The following is a 17,229-nucleotide window of genomic DNA, read 5'->3' on the forward strand; positions in this document are numbered from 1 at the left end:
GTGTGTTTTGTAGTCATTGAGTGCAGTGATCTATACACGTCACTTAATTTAATTTGGTTGATAGTGCTGTTCAAGTCTTGTATAACCTTGCTGATTGTCTTTCCTCTTTTTAATCCATTATGGACAGGAGGCAGTTGAAATTTCCAAGTATTGTTGAATTGTCTCTTTCTCCTTTCATTTCCGTCAAATTTTACTTCACGTATCTTGAAGCTCTGTTGTTACATTTGTAAGCATTGATAATTTTTATATCTTTCTGATTTAATGACATTTTGTCATTTGGATATGTCCCTCTTTGCTTCTAATAATATTTCTTGTTTTAAAATCTACATTGTCCAGTATTAACACAACCCTCCAGCAATCTTTTGGTACCTATTTGTGTGATGTGTCTTTTCCATCCTTCTAGTTTCAACTTCTGTTTGTCTTTGAATCTAAGATGTGTCTTTTGTAGATCACGTATAGTTGGATCTTGCTTTATTATTCATTTTCCCAATCTCTGTCTTCTAATTGTTTTTTTTAGACCATTCACATTTAGTGCAGTTATTGATAGGATCAGAGTTACATTTGCCATTTTGCTATTTGTTTTCTTTGTCTTCAGGCTTTTTTGTTCTCTGTCCTTCCTTTATTAACTTCTTTTGTGCTAAATAAATCTTTCAGTATATCATTTTAATTCCTCTATTGAATATTTTTTACTGTTTTTGAGCTATTTTCCTAGTGTCTGTGGTAGGGATTCCAATATGCATTTTAACTGACTATGGTCTATTTCAAACGAATATTAACTTAATTCCTATGAAATATAGAATGTTTCCTCCAATGTAACTCTGTTACTTTCCCCTCTTGTGCTCTTGTTTTTATATATATTATATCTATATATGTTACAAAACCAATACTAGAATGTTACAGTTATTTCTTTGTACAATCTCATGTCTTTTAAAGAATTTAACAGAAGAAATGAGAAAATATATTTATAGATTCTTTTTTTTAAAACCCAGAAATTTATTACTTCTGGCTCTCTTAATTTCTTCCAGCTGATTCGAGGTACTGTCTGATGTCATTTTCTTCCAGCCCAAAGAATTTCCTTTAGTATTTCTCACAATTGAGTTCTGATATCAAGAAATTCTTCCAGTCCTTTTAAATTTAAGAATGTCCTTATTTCACCTTTATAATTAGTGGATAGTCTTGCTGGATAAAAAAATTCTTCGTTACCATTTTTTCTTTCAGTATTTTGAATATGCCATTTCACTGCCTTCTAGGGTCTATTTTCTCTGATGAGCAGTTAGATATTATTTATGTTGATGCTCTCCTGTACATGTTCAGTTGTTTTTCTCTTTCTTAAGATTTTCTCTTTGTGTGTGGCTTACAACAGTTTGACTATGATGTGTCTAGGTAAAACTATATCTTTGTATTTATCCTACTTGGAGTTCAGTAAGCTTCTTGGATGTGTAAATTAACATTGTTTCATCAACTTTGGGAAGTTTTGGACATTATTTCTTCAAACAATTACAATAACTATTAGATCCACAATTTGAGGAGGTGTATTACATGAGATTTGGGACATTTACTGGGAAAGTCTAGGAACCTGGAAATTGGAATGATTACATGTATTTGGATTCACATATAGCTGAACTCATTGGGCACAATGAGTCTCCCTTGATTTCATAAGCAGTTGTTTCTCCCTGTGTGAGGCTGTTCCTTCATTGCTGGTATTCAACTATAGGATGAATCTCAAAATCATTATCCTGAGTGAAAAAAAAGCCACACAAAAATACACTGTATGATTCCTTTTGCATGAAACCCTAAAAAGATAAAACTAATCTAATATTGACAGGTGTAGAGAGAAACAGTTCCCAGATGGAGGTGTCTGAACAGTTTGAAAAGTGATCCAATATACTGGGGCTCTCAATAGATTGCCTCAATTACTCACTCAGATAAGGTTTGAATACAAGAATATCTTCAAGAGGGACATTATGTTCCTCAATATTTTATAAAATGATCACTAGCCATATGAGGGTGAATGCCAGGTAAGTACACCTCCCCCAATTACTGCGAGGATGGATCAGTGTGAGGTCAAGATTAAGGTGAAGAAATTGTATTCCTTCACTTACATGGATTTACCGAGCATCTAGGAAGCCCAAAGTTATTATCAGAGGAGAAGGATATGGTCAAACATATACTACTACTTGGTCAGAACAGATGTTCTAAACTCTGTGCACTTTGCCTGGCAGGTGTACACTTGCCTCTGCACAGCTTTGAGGCTTATTAGACAGTTCAAGTTTGTTGTACCTGCCACACACTCTGCAATTTTAAGGCCTTTAAGGTATACTAAAAGTCACTGCTTTGAGGAGCTTAGAAAAAGAAGTGAAGAGTAACTGAATTCTGACAGTGTCTGTCTCACTTCTCTCTCTCTCTCCAAATCCTAAGGGGTGATCCTAGTATAAGTTACCCCTGAAGGAGATACACACTATCCTCAGGCCCTGTCCGAACTTCCTTACTGGCTCCAGGCCCATAATAGGAATAAAAAACCAGCTATGTTCAGAGTAAAATTGCAAGAAATCCAGAAATTAAAAAACCAAAAACACAAAAGGAACTCAAGATCTTGCCCAATAAAGCAGAAACTAGGTAGCACATAAGGGGGTGGATCCTTACCATATTAGATTAGGAAGGATGAATTATGTTTGGATAGGCTCAAATTAATCAATATGAGTATACTCCCTGTGGACTCAGGAGCAGCCCATGTTGCATTTCAAAGCAATGAAATATGTATTTTCTCTAATGGGATACTGACAAATGTTTTTTGAAACTCTTAGAGTGTTTCTCATGTGCAGCCATCTTTTGTGGTGATATGAAGGGATCAGTGGTGGTGGCTCTTTGATCATGAAGTTCATTGAAATGAAATAGATGGGTATTCTACTAAGATGCTTCTTGAGATATATATCTATATACATGTGAAATTCTGGATCTTGTGGGCAGAAAACGAACACAAATCACCACAACAGGGATTTAGATTCTCTTTCTAAATCCTTGATATATCCTACTTTCTAGACAGGAGGCTTTGACTAAAGGGAAGGCTGGGTCCCTTTGACAAAATTCCTCATAACTTGGTCACAAGAATATACAATTAAACATTCCCCAAAAGTCCCCAAGGGAGACCTGTGGCCACATACCCATCAACTCTCCTTCAAACTGGGTTTACAGTGTATGGTGGCATCATTGGAAATTATGGCTGCTACGATTACAGTCTCACTTAGGGGTGGTTCTGAAATGTGTGGTGAAAAAAAAATCTTCCCAGTGGGTAGAGTTTAAGGAGGTATATTTAGTTCACTTTGTGAAGAACTGACATGTACTTGAGTTTCGATTTATACTGATTTATGTCCAGTAGCTCAGTGAGTTGACAGGTAGTAGGGGGCTAAACAAGAATAAGACTGGAAAATTGGTGACCAAAAGGTCTAGAAGAGACACATGCGGATGGAATTCTAAGAATAGGTATTGAATGGGGTTTATAAATGCTTAACGGAGGATAGGATATCAGAGGGAAGAGAACAAGTGAGGTGTTGGGTATTTATTCCTTTGGCTCTCCGTGCTGAGCCATGTAATGGGCATTCACAATGTTTCTCTTCCTAAGACCACAGCTCTCATAAGGGTGGCCTTTTGTGCTAAGTTCTGATAATGTTACCTACTCTCACTACAGCCCTGGGGGTGATAATAACTCTCTACCAACACTAGTTACAGGATGCTTCACTAACCCTACCCACATTTTTAGAGCCCTATTTATTAGACTCTCCTCAAGTGTCCCATGGTTTCTTGACAACTGACACCTGTTTCTTCAGGGGACCCTGACTAATAGGCCCCACAACAAGCCTGATCATAAACTCCATGGGGGTAGGGAATTTACTCTCTTTTATTTGATGTTGCTATCCTAGCACCTAGAATGATGTCGATTGTACAGTCAGTTTTCAATAAATGTTTGTTAAACGACATATGTGTGACCACTTTCTCTCCTTCGTGATCTTTATGTTAAAGTCTATTATGATTGATTTAATATAGTTTAACCAGCATTCTTGTGCTTTTGTCTGTAATTTGGTAAAGAATGACAAAGAATTATAAACGTCAGCAAAAAGCAAGCAAACTTGTCGTTATGTGCATGGAAATCCAAGATATTTAACATAAAAATTTATGAAACAATAAGAGAATTCAGCAAGAATCAATGTTAATGTAGAAGACCCAACAGATTTCCTATAAACATCCACCCCTGGAGCACCTGTGCAGACCCTCAGTAGAATCTGCACACTGGGCCCCAGGCGCGCCAGGATGGGGCTCAGGGGTTGGTGGGTCCGGCGGCTGTAAAGGAACAGGGTGGAGGTCCCAGGTTGAAAAATTGTAAAATTATAATTTTACAGCTATATAATTTAACTACTTCAGTCGTCATGTCTTTTTCTTTTTACAAAGTCAATTTTCCTACCTAACTCCAAATTTTTTTCACACCATCTAAGTAATATTTTAATATTTTCCATATCCAATCCGTATTCAAATTTCCCCAATTACCTCCAAATGACTTATGAAAAAAATGCTATTTTAATCGGGAGCCAATAGCGGACTACCCTTTGCATTTGACAGCAGAGTTCAGGCTTAACCCTTAACTTCTTCGGGCTCGGAGGACCCTGGGCAGGAGAGATTTAAGAACACCGTGCTCCCGCTTTCGCGGAAAGGCCAAAAGTGACTTGAAATGTAGACGCGGAGGCCTATGGGAAATGTAGTTTTAAATAGGTGAGGTTCACCGCCTGGACTCCGGGAAGGGGACGCCACGCTCCTTCTGCGCATGTGCAGCCGTAGCCTCCTCGTTTGTCTTCTCAGGACTCCAGAGAACCGTTGGGGAACTTTGGGGTGTGCTCGGAAAATGCAGGGTGCGCACCGAGGGCGAGGGACTAGCTGGGAAGGGTGTGCCTGTGCTTGGGGATGGGAGCAGGAAGTGTCTGCGACCTCGTCGCCCCCCGCGGCGGTGTATAAACCCAGGCGGGCCGTCAGAGCGGGTAAGGCCGATGGGGGAGACCCCGGCCCTCGGGCTGCCGGGGGTCGCAGGTGTTCGGGGCGGTCCGGGATGCCCGAGGATCGTGTGACCAGCCCGCCTGCAGCCCGACCGGAGAGAAGCCCATGTCGGCGGCGGTGGGTGCGGGAGGGAGGAGTGCGTTTATCAGGCGGACGGTGACCGTGGGTCTGCGGTGGAGCCCGAGCTCTGGAGCACTACAGGCCCGGTCAGTGCCAGCTCTGTCACCTGTTAGCAGGGGCGACAGAAGGAACCTGGGCGAGAGTCAGGGTTCTCATCTATAAATATTAATAATGATTGTTTCACGGCGACGTTTGGAAACATAGATCACTATTTTAGACAAGTGCCAGGTAGGAAGCCTTAAGTAAGTGACAACTGCTGTTATAGTTAGAGGACGCTTTGTTTTTTTACTGGATAGTTTAATGTACCCTGACAACCACTTCACCAGAAACCGAGGCTCGGGTCGGTGGCCCGATGTGCTCGAGTCAGGAGCTCCCAGCCAGGGAATTTGGATTCGAGGGCAGGTGTGCTTGGCTTCAGTCTCAGGCTTTGTCTGATGTCACACCTGCCCAAGACTGGCATTACAGCCTTCACAGCACTTAGGAACATGGCCTGTCCCTGCGTCCCCAGGGATGTAAAGGAAAGGATGTGGATGGAATCCCACCATGTGTCACATGTATCCTGGGATTTCTAGTGTCTCTTCAGGTCCCTTGGGTCAGACAGAGGTGCCTGGCCCCCTCTGCATTGTCAGGCTTTCTGTCCTTGAAGTCTGACGTTATAATGAATTCTAAGAGTCAGCCTTTTTGCCCCTAAGATGAATTTATTTCTCAGATCCATGTCCCAGTTGCCTTGAAACAAACCAGCCCTTGTGAGGCAGGAAGCAGGGGGCCTCTGTGAGGGAGACTTACCTGGAAGAGAGCGCCCCTCTGACCTTAGACCTCTCTCCAGAGCTTCAGAGCAGAGACAAGAGCCCAGAAAGGAGCAGATGCTAGATTTGCAAGATCAGAAGCAGGTCTTGATCCTCCTGCCCAGAATGAACCAGACTTGATGATGCCACCTTCAGGAGCCACCACACTGTGTGACAGTGGGGCATTTGGGCCGTCCCTGGGAAGTACAGGTGAGCTGGGGTGGCCCAGGGGCAGGCTGCTCAGGAAAGGCTGCTTTGTTGGAGAGCCGTGAGGGCAAGGTCTGGGGGTAAGGGACAACCAGGCAGAGGGAGGAAGTTCTGTCTCCAGTCCCCTTAAATGGCCCCCGCTATTTATAGATGCGCTGCTGTCACACATGTCCACCACCACATGTGACATTAGTGACGTTATCCTGATGTCACAGGATCCAAGAATGATGATCTGTGAAGAGTTTTCCAAGGTCACCTACTTCTAACTCTTTTGAAAGATTTAAAGACATTGGGCCTGAAAATTTCAGTGACTTGTCCAGGGAAACGCAGTTTGTGACAGTTCACTCTCTCACAGGTAAGTTACCAAAAGCATCTATCGAAAGGGCCTTTTGAGAAATACTTCCCAGCTGAAATGAACAATTACAAATTCCTGCCTTAAATCCTCCCATCTCTTTTACTAGGCTTTCCGTGGATTGTGTATACCAGGGGTTGAATAATATTACTGAGAAAAATAGATAAATGATGCATACTGAGCATTTTTCTGCTAAGTTAACTTTAATGAAGGAATAGTGTCTTGTCGTTTGGCGTACTTTAATTCAACTGATCGGTTGTTTTTATTTCTTTCTGTTATCCAGAAGGACGCATGCGTTATTGTTAAATCAATCGAGTAAAGTTTATGTTCACTCAGTAAAAAACTGCAGATTTCAGCTCCATGATCATTTCAGAATCACACAAAGACAGGTGTTGCTGCCTGTCCATGATCCTTCTTGTGCCTTTTCAAGGCCCAGAGGGCCCTGTGCCTATGGGGAGGATGATCCCCAACTGGGGTGCTGAGATTTGAGGAGGTGAATCTAAGAGCTGTAAGACAGCTAAATCTCAGGACCCCTGTCTTCTTTCTGTCCCCTCAGCTGAACCACAGTCCTCTGTACTCGCCCAGGAGCCACAGAGAGTGCACATCCCTCAGGTGAGCTCTTTATTCATTCCCCACTTTATATTGTAATGGATTTATAAGGTTTAGCAGGATCCATGCATTAAAGGAAAAGGAGAAGTTGAAATAGTAGAAATCAAGTCAGTCTTGAGGAAAAATATAGCGTGTTTTACTATTAATTGTGATGTTGGCTGTTAGCTTTGAGTGGGTAACCTTGTCAGGGTAAGTAGTTTCCCACTAAGCTACCTGTTTCAATCTCTTTACTTGTGATTGGGCTATTCAGATTCTCTGTTTCTTCTTGATTCAGTTTTGGGAAGTTGTATGAGTCTTAGAATTTATCTGTTTCTTCTGGATTGTCCAGTTTGTTGCTATATAGTTTTTCATAGTATTCTCTTATAATCCTTTATATTTCTGTGGTATCTGTTGTAATTTCTCCTCTTTCGTTTCTAATTTTATTTATTTGAGCCTTCTCTCTTTTTTTCTTAGAGAGTCAGGCTAAGGGTTTGTCAATTTTGCATATCTTCTCAAAGAACCAGCGCTTTGTTTCACTGATCTTTTCTACTGTTCTTTTTTCTTTTTTGGTTTCAATTTCATTTATTTCTGCTCTGATTTTTATTATTTCCCTCCTTCGGCTGACTTTGGGCTTTGTTGGTTCTCCATTTTCTAACTGTATTTTAAGATTGCTTATTTTAGATCTTTCTTGTTTTTTTAAGCTGGGCCTGTATTGCTATGAATTTCCCTCATAGGACAACTTTTTCTGCATCCCATATGAGTTGGTATGGTGTATTTTCATTTTCATTTGTCTCCAGATATTTTTTGATTTCTCTTTTAATTTCTTCAATGATCCATTGGTTGTTCAGTAGCATGTTGTTTAGTGTCCACATATTTGTCACTTTCCCAGCTTTTTTCCTGTAGCTGATTTCTAGTCTCATAGCATTTTGGTCAGAAAAGATGCTTGATGTGATTTCAATCTTCTTAAATTTATTGAGGCCTATCTTGTTTCGAAACATATGGTCTGTCCTTAGAATGCTCCATGTGCACTTGAGAAGAATGTGTATTCTGCTATTTTTGGACAGAATGTTCCATATATATCTATTATATAGTCCATCTCGTCTAGTTTTCCATTTAATTCCACTATTTCCTTGTTAACTTTCTGTCTGGATGATCTATCCATCGATGTAAGTAGACTGTTGGGGCCCCCTGCTATTATTATGTTGTTGTTAATATCTCTTTTTAGGTCTGTTAATAGTTGCTTTATGTACTTTGGTACTCCTTTGTTGGGTACACGTATATTTATAAGTGTTATGTCTTCTTGTTGGAGTGTCCCTTTTACCATTATATACTGCCCCTCTTTGTCTCTCATTGCCTTTTTTATCTTGAGGTCTACTGTGTCTGAGATAAGTATTGCAATAACTGCTTTCTTTTGTTTGCCATTAGCTTAGAGTATCATCTTCCGTCCCTTCACTCTGAGCCTGTGTTTGTCTTTAGAGCTAAGAGTGTTTCCTGGAGGCAGCATATTGATGAGTCTTGTTTTTCAATCCATCCCACCACTCTGTCTTTTGATTGGATAATTCAATCCATTTACATTTAGAGTGATTATTTATATATAAGGGCTTAACGCTGCCATTTTATCACTTGTTTTGCAGCTCTGTATTTCCCTTGTTTCTTGTCTTGTGTATTTTGGACTGCCAGTTCAGTTTGGTAGTTCTCTATGATGGTTTTCTCAGTTTTCTCTTTTTTGTGTGTGAGGAAGACTGGCCCTGAGCTAACACCTGTAAGCAATCTTCCTCTTTTTTAGCTTGAGGAAGATTGTTGCTGAGCTAACATCTGTGGCAATCTTCCTCTGTTTTTTGTATGTGGGATGCCAGCACAGCAGGGCTTGATGAGAGATGCATAGGTCTGTGCCTGGGACCTGAAGCTGCAAACCCTGGGTGGCTGAAGCAGAGCATGTGAACTTAACCATTATGCCACTGGGACAGCCCCTCAGTTTTCTTTTTTGCTGTATCATTTGTGTCTCTGTTCTGATTATTTGTTTAGTGGTTACCATCAGGTTTGTATAAAAAATCTCGTAGATGAGATATACCATTTTCTGATAGCCTCTTATTTCCTTGGTCTAAGCCAGTTCCATCCCTTTCCTCTTCCTCTGATTTGTTGGTCATAACACATTCTGTTTTGTGTTGTGATTTTGTGGTTAAAATCACAAGATTATAGTTATTTTTGATGTTTTCCTTCCCTTTATCTTTCATGTCATAATTAAGTTTTTGCTAACCTCTTCTGGTAGAGAGCTGCAATTTTCTGACTTTGGCTGCCTATTTATCTCCTTGCTCAAGGCTTTGTGAACTCTTTTTTTTCTTTTTCAGGTATGAAGGTCTTCTTGAGCATTTCCTGTTTGGGGTGTCTTGTGGCGATGAACTACCTCAGCTTTTGTTTATGTGGGAAAGTTTGTATTTCTCCACCATATCTGTAGGATATTTTTCCCTGGATAGAGTATTCTAAGCTGAAGGTTTTTGTCTTTCAGAATTTTGAATATCTCATTCTACCTTCTCGTAGCCTGTAAAGATTCTGCTGAGAAATCTCCTGAAAGTTTGATATGGTCTTTGTAAGTTATTTTCTTCTGCCTTGCTGCCTTTAAAAATATTTCTTCTTTGTCACTGACTTTTGCCAGTTTTACTACTCTATGCCTTGGAGTAGGTCTTTTTACATTGATGTAATCAGAAGTTCTGTTAGCGTCTTTTACTTGTAATTCCAGCTCCTTTTCCAGGTTTGAACAGACTTTCTGCTCCTTTCTCCCTCCCTTCTCCCTCTATAATACCCGTAGTTTTTATGTTGCATTTCCTAATTGAATCAGATATTTCTCAGAGAATTTCTTCGGTTCTTTTTAGCCTTAATTCTCTCTCCTCCTCCATCTGAAGCCTTTCTATATTTTGGTCCTCCAGATTGCTAATTCCGTCTTCCATAACGTCAGCTCTGTAATTCAGGGTATCCAGATTTTTCTTTATCTCATTGTGTTTTTCATCTCCAACATTTCTGATTGGTTTCTCTTTGTAGGGTCAATCTCTTTTGTGAAGTATTCCCTCTGTTTATTAATTTTATTCCTGATTTAATTGAACTATCTGAATTTTCTTGTAACTCGTTGAGTTTTTTTAATGTTAGCTATTTTGAATTCTCTGTCGTTTACATTGTAAATTTGTGTGCCTTCAGGATTGATTTCTAGGTGCTTTTCATTTTCCTTCTGGTCTGGACTATTAATATATTTCTTCATACTATTTGATGGGGTTGGTTTGTGCCTTCACATAGATAGTATCTGGTTGCAGATTCCACCTGCCACCACTGGAGGAGGTTCAGGAGCTGTGTATTCTGAGCCTGCTGTGATCCCTGGTGTCTGTGCTTGTCCTTTGGAATCTATGCTGACAGGACCCATCTGCGATTGCCTGCTTGTAGCTGCTGCTTTGCTAATGTACGCACGGGCACTCTAGACGGGGTCCCTTGCCCTGGCTGACTGGCTGAGCTTGTGAGCCCAGCAGGGGGAGGGGCACTTCTTTTGCATGTGCCATCCCGTGGGTGTTCTCTGTTTGCCCTCGCTGTCTGTCCTCCTGGCGTGCTGGCTTCATGAAGACAACCCCACAATAGCTTAGCCTCCTCTGTGGAGCTTTCCTATGGGATGTGAGGGAACTTGGAGAGCGAAGGCATTCCTACAGAGTCTCCCCCCAGGCCCCTCTTTTCTCAGAGCTGTGCATGGTCCTGTGCCCTAGGTCATTGCTGGGGAGGGAGAGGAGATCCCCTTACTTCCTCCTCCTTCCTCCTGGGGGGTCCAGCACCTCCACCTTCAGGCATTTGGCTGCATGGGTCTCTCAGATGTCTTTTGTGTTATGTGCCTGTCCTCTGTTGGTTTATGAATGTCCTTTTCATTCTTTCTTAGGGAGGAGAGTCTAAGGGAAGAGCTCACTCCGCCGTGATGCTGATGTCATGCCTGGTCATTCTATTTTTAAGTTTTTGAGGAATCTCTGTACTATTTTCCACAGTGGCTGCACCAATTTACATTCCCACCAGCAGTGTATGAGGGCTCCCTTTTCTCCACATCCTCTCCAACAGTTCTGTTTTCTTTGTAAAGATTGGCACCTGAGCTAACATCTGTTGTCTATCTTTTTTTCCTTCTTGTTCTCCCAAAACCCTCCCAGTACATAGTTGTATATTCTAGTTGTATATCCTGGCTGTGCTGTGTGGGATGCCACCTCAGCATGGCTTGATGAGTGGTGCCGTGTCCAGGCCCAGGATCCAAACCGGCAAGACCCTGGGCTGCTGAAGTGAGTAGCGCACACGAACTTAACCACTCGGCCATGGCACTGGCCCCTCTCCAACACTTCTTATTTCTTGTCTTTTTAGTAATAGCCATTCTGATGGGCATGAGGTGATATCTCATTGTGGTTTTGATTTGTATTTATCTAATAATTAGTGATGTTGAACATCTTTTCATGTGCCTGTTGGCCATCTGTATATCTTTGGGAAAATGTCTGTTCAAATCCTCTGCCCGTTTCTTGACTAAGTTTGTTCTTTTGTTGTTGAGTTCTTTATATATTTTGGATAGCAACCCCTTATTGGATAAATGATTCGCAGATATCTTCTTCCAATTGCTAGGTTGTCTTTTCATTGTATTGATGTTTCCTTAGCCATACAGACGCTTTTTAGTTTGATGTAGTCCCATTAGCTTATTTTTTCTTTTGTTTCCCTTTCCTGAGGAGACATATTCAAAAAGACACTGCTAAGAATGATAGCAAAGAGCTTACTGCCTATGTTTTCTTCTTTGGAGTTTTATGGTTTCAGGTATTACATTCAAGTCTTTAATCCATTTTGAGTTAATTTTTGTGCATGGTGTAAGATAATGGTCTACTTTCATTCTTTTGTGTGCGGCTGTCCGTTTTCCCAACAGTGTTTATTGAAGAGACTTTCCCTTCTCCATTGTATGTTCTTAGCTCCTTTGTTGAAAATTGGCTGTTCCTAAATGTATGGGTTTATTTCTTGGCTATCAATTCTGTTCCATTGATCTGTGTCTGCTTTTCTGCCAGTATCGTGCTGTTTTGATTAATACAGCTTTGTAGTATACTTTGAAATTAGGGAATGTGATGCCTCCACCTTTGTTCTTTTTTCTCTGGAGTGCTGTGGCTCTTTGGGGACTTTTGTTGTTTCCAGTAAATTTTAGAATTCTTCTTTCTATTTCTGTGAAAAATGTCATTGGGGTTTTGATAGGGATTACATTGAATCTGCAGATTGCTTTAAGTAACATGGACTTTTTCACTATGTTGATTCTTCTAATCCATGAGCACAGAATATCCTTCTGTTTCTTTATGTCTTCTTTAATTTCTTTCAACAATGTCTTATAGTCTTCAGTGTATAGGTCTTTCACCTCATTGGTTAAATTTATTCCTACCCACTTAATTCTTTTTGTGATTGTAAATAGGATTGTATTCTTGATTTTTTATTTCTGCTCGTTTGTTTTTAGTTTTTTGATGGATTCTTTAGCGTTTTCTATATGTAAAATCTCATCATCCACAAGTAGTGACAGTTTTACTTCTTCCTTTCCAGTTTGAATATGTTTTATTTATTTTTCTTACTTGATTGCTCTGGCTAGGACTAAGAAGGGTGAGCGTGGGCATCCTTGTCTTGTTCCTGCTCTTAGAGGGATAGCTATCAGTTTACACCATTGAGTATAATGTTAGCTGTTGGTTTGTCATATATGGCCTTTATTATGTTGAGGTACTTTCCTTCTATAATTATTTTATTGAGAGTTATTATCATAAATATGTGGTGAATCTTGTCAAATTCTTTCTCTGCGTCTGTTGAGATGATCATGTGATTTTTATTCTTCATTTTGTTAATGTAGTTTATAACATTGATAAAGAATACTGTTGTAATCCTTTGTATTTCTGTTATATTGCTTGTGATTTCTTCTCTGATTTTATTTATTTGAGGCTTCTCTCTTTTTGTCTTATTCTACCTAAAGGTTTGTCAATTTTGTTTATATTTTCAAAGAACTAGCTCTTAGTTTCGCTGATCTTTTCTATTTTCTTTTTACTCTCCATGTCATTTATTTCAGCTCTGATTTCTAGTAGTTCCTTTGTTCTCCTGACTTTGGGCTCTTCATTTTTCTTCTTTTCTGATTCTGTTGGATGTATTGTTAGATTGTTTATTTGAGATTTTTCCTGTCTCACAAGGTAGGCCTGTGTTGCTAGGAACTTCCCTCTTAGTACTGCTTTTGCTGTATCCAATAGATTTTGGTACACTGTATTTTCCTTTTCATTTGCCTCCAGATATTTTTCCATTTCTCCTTTAATTTTGTTGTTGTTCCAATAGTTAATGAATAGCACGTTGTTTAGGCTCCACATATTTGTGACTTTTCCAGCTTTCTCCTTGTGGTTGATTTCTAGTTTCATACCATTGTGGTTGGAAAAGATGCTTGATATCTTTTCAGTCTTCTTAAGTTTATTGGGAGTTGTTTTGTTTCCCAACAAACAGTGGATCTTTGAGAATGTTTCATGTGTACTTGAGAGAAAATGTATATCCTGCTGCTTTTGGATTGAATATTATATATGTATCTGTTCAATTCATCTGGTCTAGTGTTTCATTGAAGATCAACGTTTCTTTGTTGATTTTTCTCTCTAGAAGACCTATCCATTGATGTAAGTGGGGTATTAAAGTTCCCTACTCTTATGGTGTTGCTGTCAGTTTCTCCCTTTAGATCTGTTAATAGTTGTTTTATAGACTTTGGTGCTTCTACGTTAGGTGCATATATATTAATAAATGTTATGTCTTCTTGATGGATTATCCCCTTTATCATTTTATAATGCCCATCTTTGTCTCTTGTCTTTTTTGGCTTGCAGTCTATTTCGTCTGATAGAATTATGGCTACACTCACTTTCTTTTGGTTGTCATTTGGTCGGAGTATCATCTTCCACCCCTTCACTCTGAGCCTATGTTTTTCTTTAGAGCTGAGATGGGTCTCCTGGAGGCAGCACATTTTTGGGTCTTTTTCTTAACCTGTCCAGCCTCTCTGTCTTTTCATTGGTGCATTCAATCCATTTACATTTAGGATGATTATGGATATATAGGGACTTACTATTGCCATTTTATCTTTTGTTTTATGGTTGCTCTATATTTCCTTTGTTTCTTTTTCCTTGTGTTTCTCACTACAATTTCAGCTTGACGGTTTTTGGTGATGTGTTTTTCAGTTTCCTCTTTTTTTATGTTTCGTGACTCTGCCTTAATTTTTGTTTTGTGGTTACCATGAGGTTTGTATAAAAGGTCTCACAGATGAGATAGTTCTTTTTCTGCTGATAGCATTTTTGCTTCATTTGACTAGGCAAGTTCTGTCCTTTTCTTCTTCCCTTGCTATTTTTGTTGTCAAAATTCTTTCTTTCTGTATTGTGAATTTGTTACCAAATTGGAATGGTTAATGTTATTTTTAATGCTTTCTTTCCCTTTAACCTTTGCATCATAATTGTTTACTAACATGTTCTGATACAGAGTTGCAGTTTTCTGATTTTATCTATTTATCAACTTGTTTAAAGCTTTGTATCCTTTGCCTTTTCATTTCAGACAGGAGAGCTCTTTTTGACATTTCTTATAAGGCAGGTCTAGTGGCGATGGACTCCCTCAGTTTTTGTTTCTTCCTCACACTTTATTTGTCAGCTGCAGCAGTGGACCCCCAGCTGTCGCAGCACCCAAGGACACAGAGCTGATTATTACAGTGTTGATTAATACAGTCCCTAACTAGCTCTCAAATACTTGTACTTTTCTGCATCCTTTCTGAAACCACCCTAGTCGAAGTAAGCAACTAAGTAACTGGATGACTTTAATGACCTCATGTCTCTGATCCTCAATTTCTTGGTTTGTGAAATGAGGCAGTTAGAAGGAACACCAAGTTTCTTCCTTCTCTATATTCTGTGATTATCAGAATCTACAACTATGGAGAGACTCAGGGAAAAATCAATTCCAATGTTTTGGGAAACCATCTCACTTTCTCCATTTAAATTAACTCTTGGGGTGACTGAGATTGTGCCTCATATCCTCTCATAGCACTGCTCGTAAGGACAGTCTCAGAATCTTCAAGACAACTTAAAAGAAGGCCCTTTCTCTTAAATAGGAATCTGCCTTATGCCATGTTTTGAGCTGTAGAAAATATTTTAGAATGAGATTCTAGTGTTGGTAACAAATTTATCTACATTGCTAATTCATCTGAAAGCTCCTATTCTTGAAAATGTCCCATGTGGGGGTAAAGAAGTTCCATGTAAAGGTTTAGTCCATTTTTGTTGACAATCTCTTGAGTGGATGTTAAAAACCTGGATAACAGGATAATGTTCATGGAGATTGGGGGGAGGGACAGTGATGAATGAGTTTGGTTGACTTTCAGCAGTAGTAAGGTCAAAATGAAAGCATTATAAAAGAAGAGTAGAGATTTAGGTCAGGGCTTTCTATGAAAAACGAGTAAAAACCATAAGCAGATGGAAAAAGTTTAAGTGACACAGTATGGCAGATTCCACTGATGAGTTTAATAGGCAGCCATTTTAGTGGCACAGAGAGTAGACTGATTCAAGGGACAAGAACCAAAAAGCAAGGGGTCCCATCCTGCCCTGAGGATTATTTTGTTCTGAAGTGTGTTAGCCCAGCTGAGTGAAGACCTGGGGAGGATGTCGTAGATCCTCTAAAAGGGGCATCCGTCAGCTGCAGGAAGATGTGCCATCTCTCCCCAAAGCTCATTAGCAGATTGGAAGTGGCATGCTGCATTACTCTGATTAGCATTAATTTTATAATTCTAGGCATAGAACTTTCCTCCACATGAGTCAGCCTTCACACAAAAACACAGACGCACATGGTGTGGATAAAACACAAGTAACCTTACTGCTGCTTCCCATCTTCCAAGGACCCAGTGGGAAGGAAAACGTGGTTCCCTAGCAAAGAGGGGAGTTAAGGGCTGGAGTTTTCCAGCTCTCCAAGCTGGGTGCAGGTCCCACAAATCGGGGAGAAGTGCAATGCCATCTTTCTGGCAGACCAAGACTTTGGGAAAACTGGGTCCTTCTGATCTGGTTAGGGAAGACGCAGTACTTCCAACAGCCACTGCAGCAAGGCAACAGCAGCATTACAAGTGAGATGAGGAACGTTACCTCAGAGCCTCCCAGGGAGAGAGCATTGAGGCCCCTACCGTTTATTGGGATAACTGGTTCCTGGCCCTTTGGAAAATACCCAGTCATCCCAGGGCTAGACTTCTCAGGAAAAGTAACTTGCCAATCCCTTTAAAATTTGCAGCTAAAACCTATCTACGCTTTTATTTGTTACATATATTGTTGGGGCTTCATTTCAAACTGCTATATTACAAAACTGTGTTTCAGATAACTTTAAATCCATGGCAGTGACTTTCAAATTCTTTTGATGGCAACTCACAAAATAAATCTATAAATTATTTTTTATCGTAAATCAGTATATACGCACACACACCAAAGGAATATAAAAATTTTATGAAACTGTTCTTACCTTTTTACGTGTAATACACTCTAATATTATCTATTCCATTTTGTTTCATTGTTTTTTAAGTGCTTGTCACACTCTCTAGAATTATTTCATAATCCACTAGTTGGTCAGGACCTGCAGTTTGAAAAGCACTATTTTAAAATTATTGCTTCCAGGTACCCTAGCCGGTAGTCTGGTATCCAGATTTTTAAAAGGCTTATTAAAATGCATCATCAAAAAGCAATATTTGCTAAAGGACCCTCAGTCTCTATAAAGAGCACTCTCTTGGGGATTCCAACCACAAGTTACCAGATAAATAACCAGCTTTCCTTTGCAGAACTGAGATGTGAGCTCAACACCAAGTAAAAATGACATAAAATCAGAACAAAGTTGGAAAAGGAGGACCACCTCCAAGTGCAATATGTGGTCCTTCTGGGAAACATGACGCAGCCTAGAGTGAGGTGAGGGGGACAAAACAGAAAAAAAACATTAATGGAGAAAAAATCAAGCTTGTAACTTCTGTCTCCAGGCTTCACAAGGTGCACTTGTACTTCCAACCCTAAGAGACAGAGTGATGTTCAGCATGACTCCATAATCCTGTGGCCTTGAGAACCTCAGCAGACATCAGTTAAGTCATTTAAGGATAACTGC

General features: G+C 39.9%; 1 protein-coding gene across 46 annotated transcripts in view; it reads left to right on the top strand.

Annotated features, from left to right (window-relative positions):
• The first annotated feature begins 4,696 nt into the window (after nt 1-4,696).
• LOC138922834 (olfactory receptor 2AE1-like) overlaps nt 4,697-17,229 on the top strand; it is a 142,510-nt gene continuing 129,977 nt past the window's right edge. For 6 of the 46 annotated variants that reach the window (XR_011435967.1, XR_011435968.1, XR_011435970.1 and 3 more), the window contains exons 1-5: nt 4,697-4,898; nt 5,987-6,155; nt 6,303-6,507; nt 7,061-7,116; nt 9,441-17,205. The gene's annotated coding sequence lies outside the window, so the exon portion shown is untranslated. Of the gene's footprint in view, nt 5,025-5,986; nt 6,156-6,302; nt 6,508-7,060; nt 7,117-9,440; nt 17,206-17,229 lie in introns of those variants that run through there. The other 40 variants (XM_070259225.1, XM_070259226.1, XM_070259214.1 and 37 more) reach the window with 31 other exon arrangements.

The sequence above is a fragment of the Equus caballus genome, unplaced genomic scaffold, assembly GCF_041296265.1.
Source record: "Equus caballus isolate H_3958 breed thoroughbred unplaced genomic scaffold, TB-T2T haplotype1-0000016, whole genome shotgun sequence".
NCBI classification, from domain to species: Eukaryota; Metazoa; Chordata; class Mammalia; order Perissodactyla; family Equidae; genus Equus; species Equus caballus.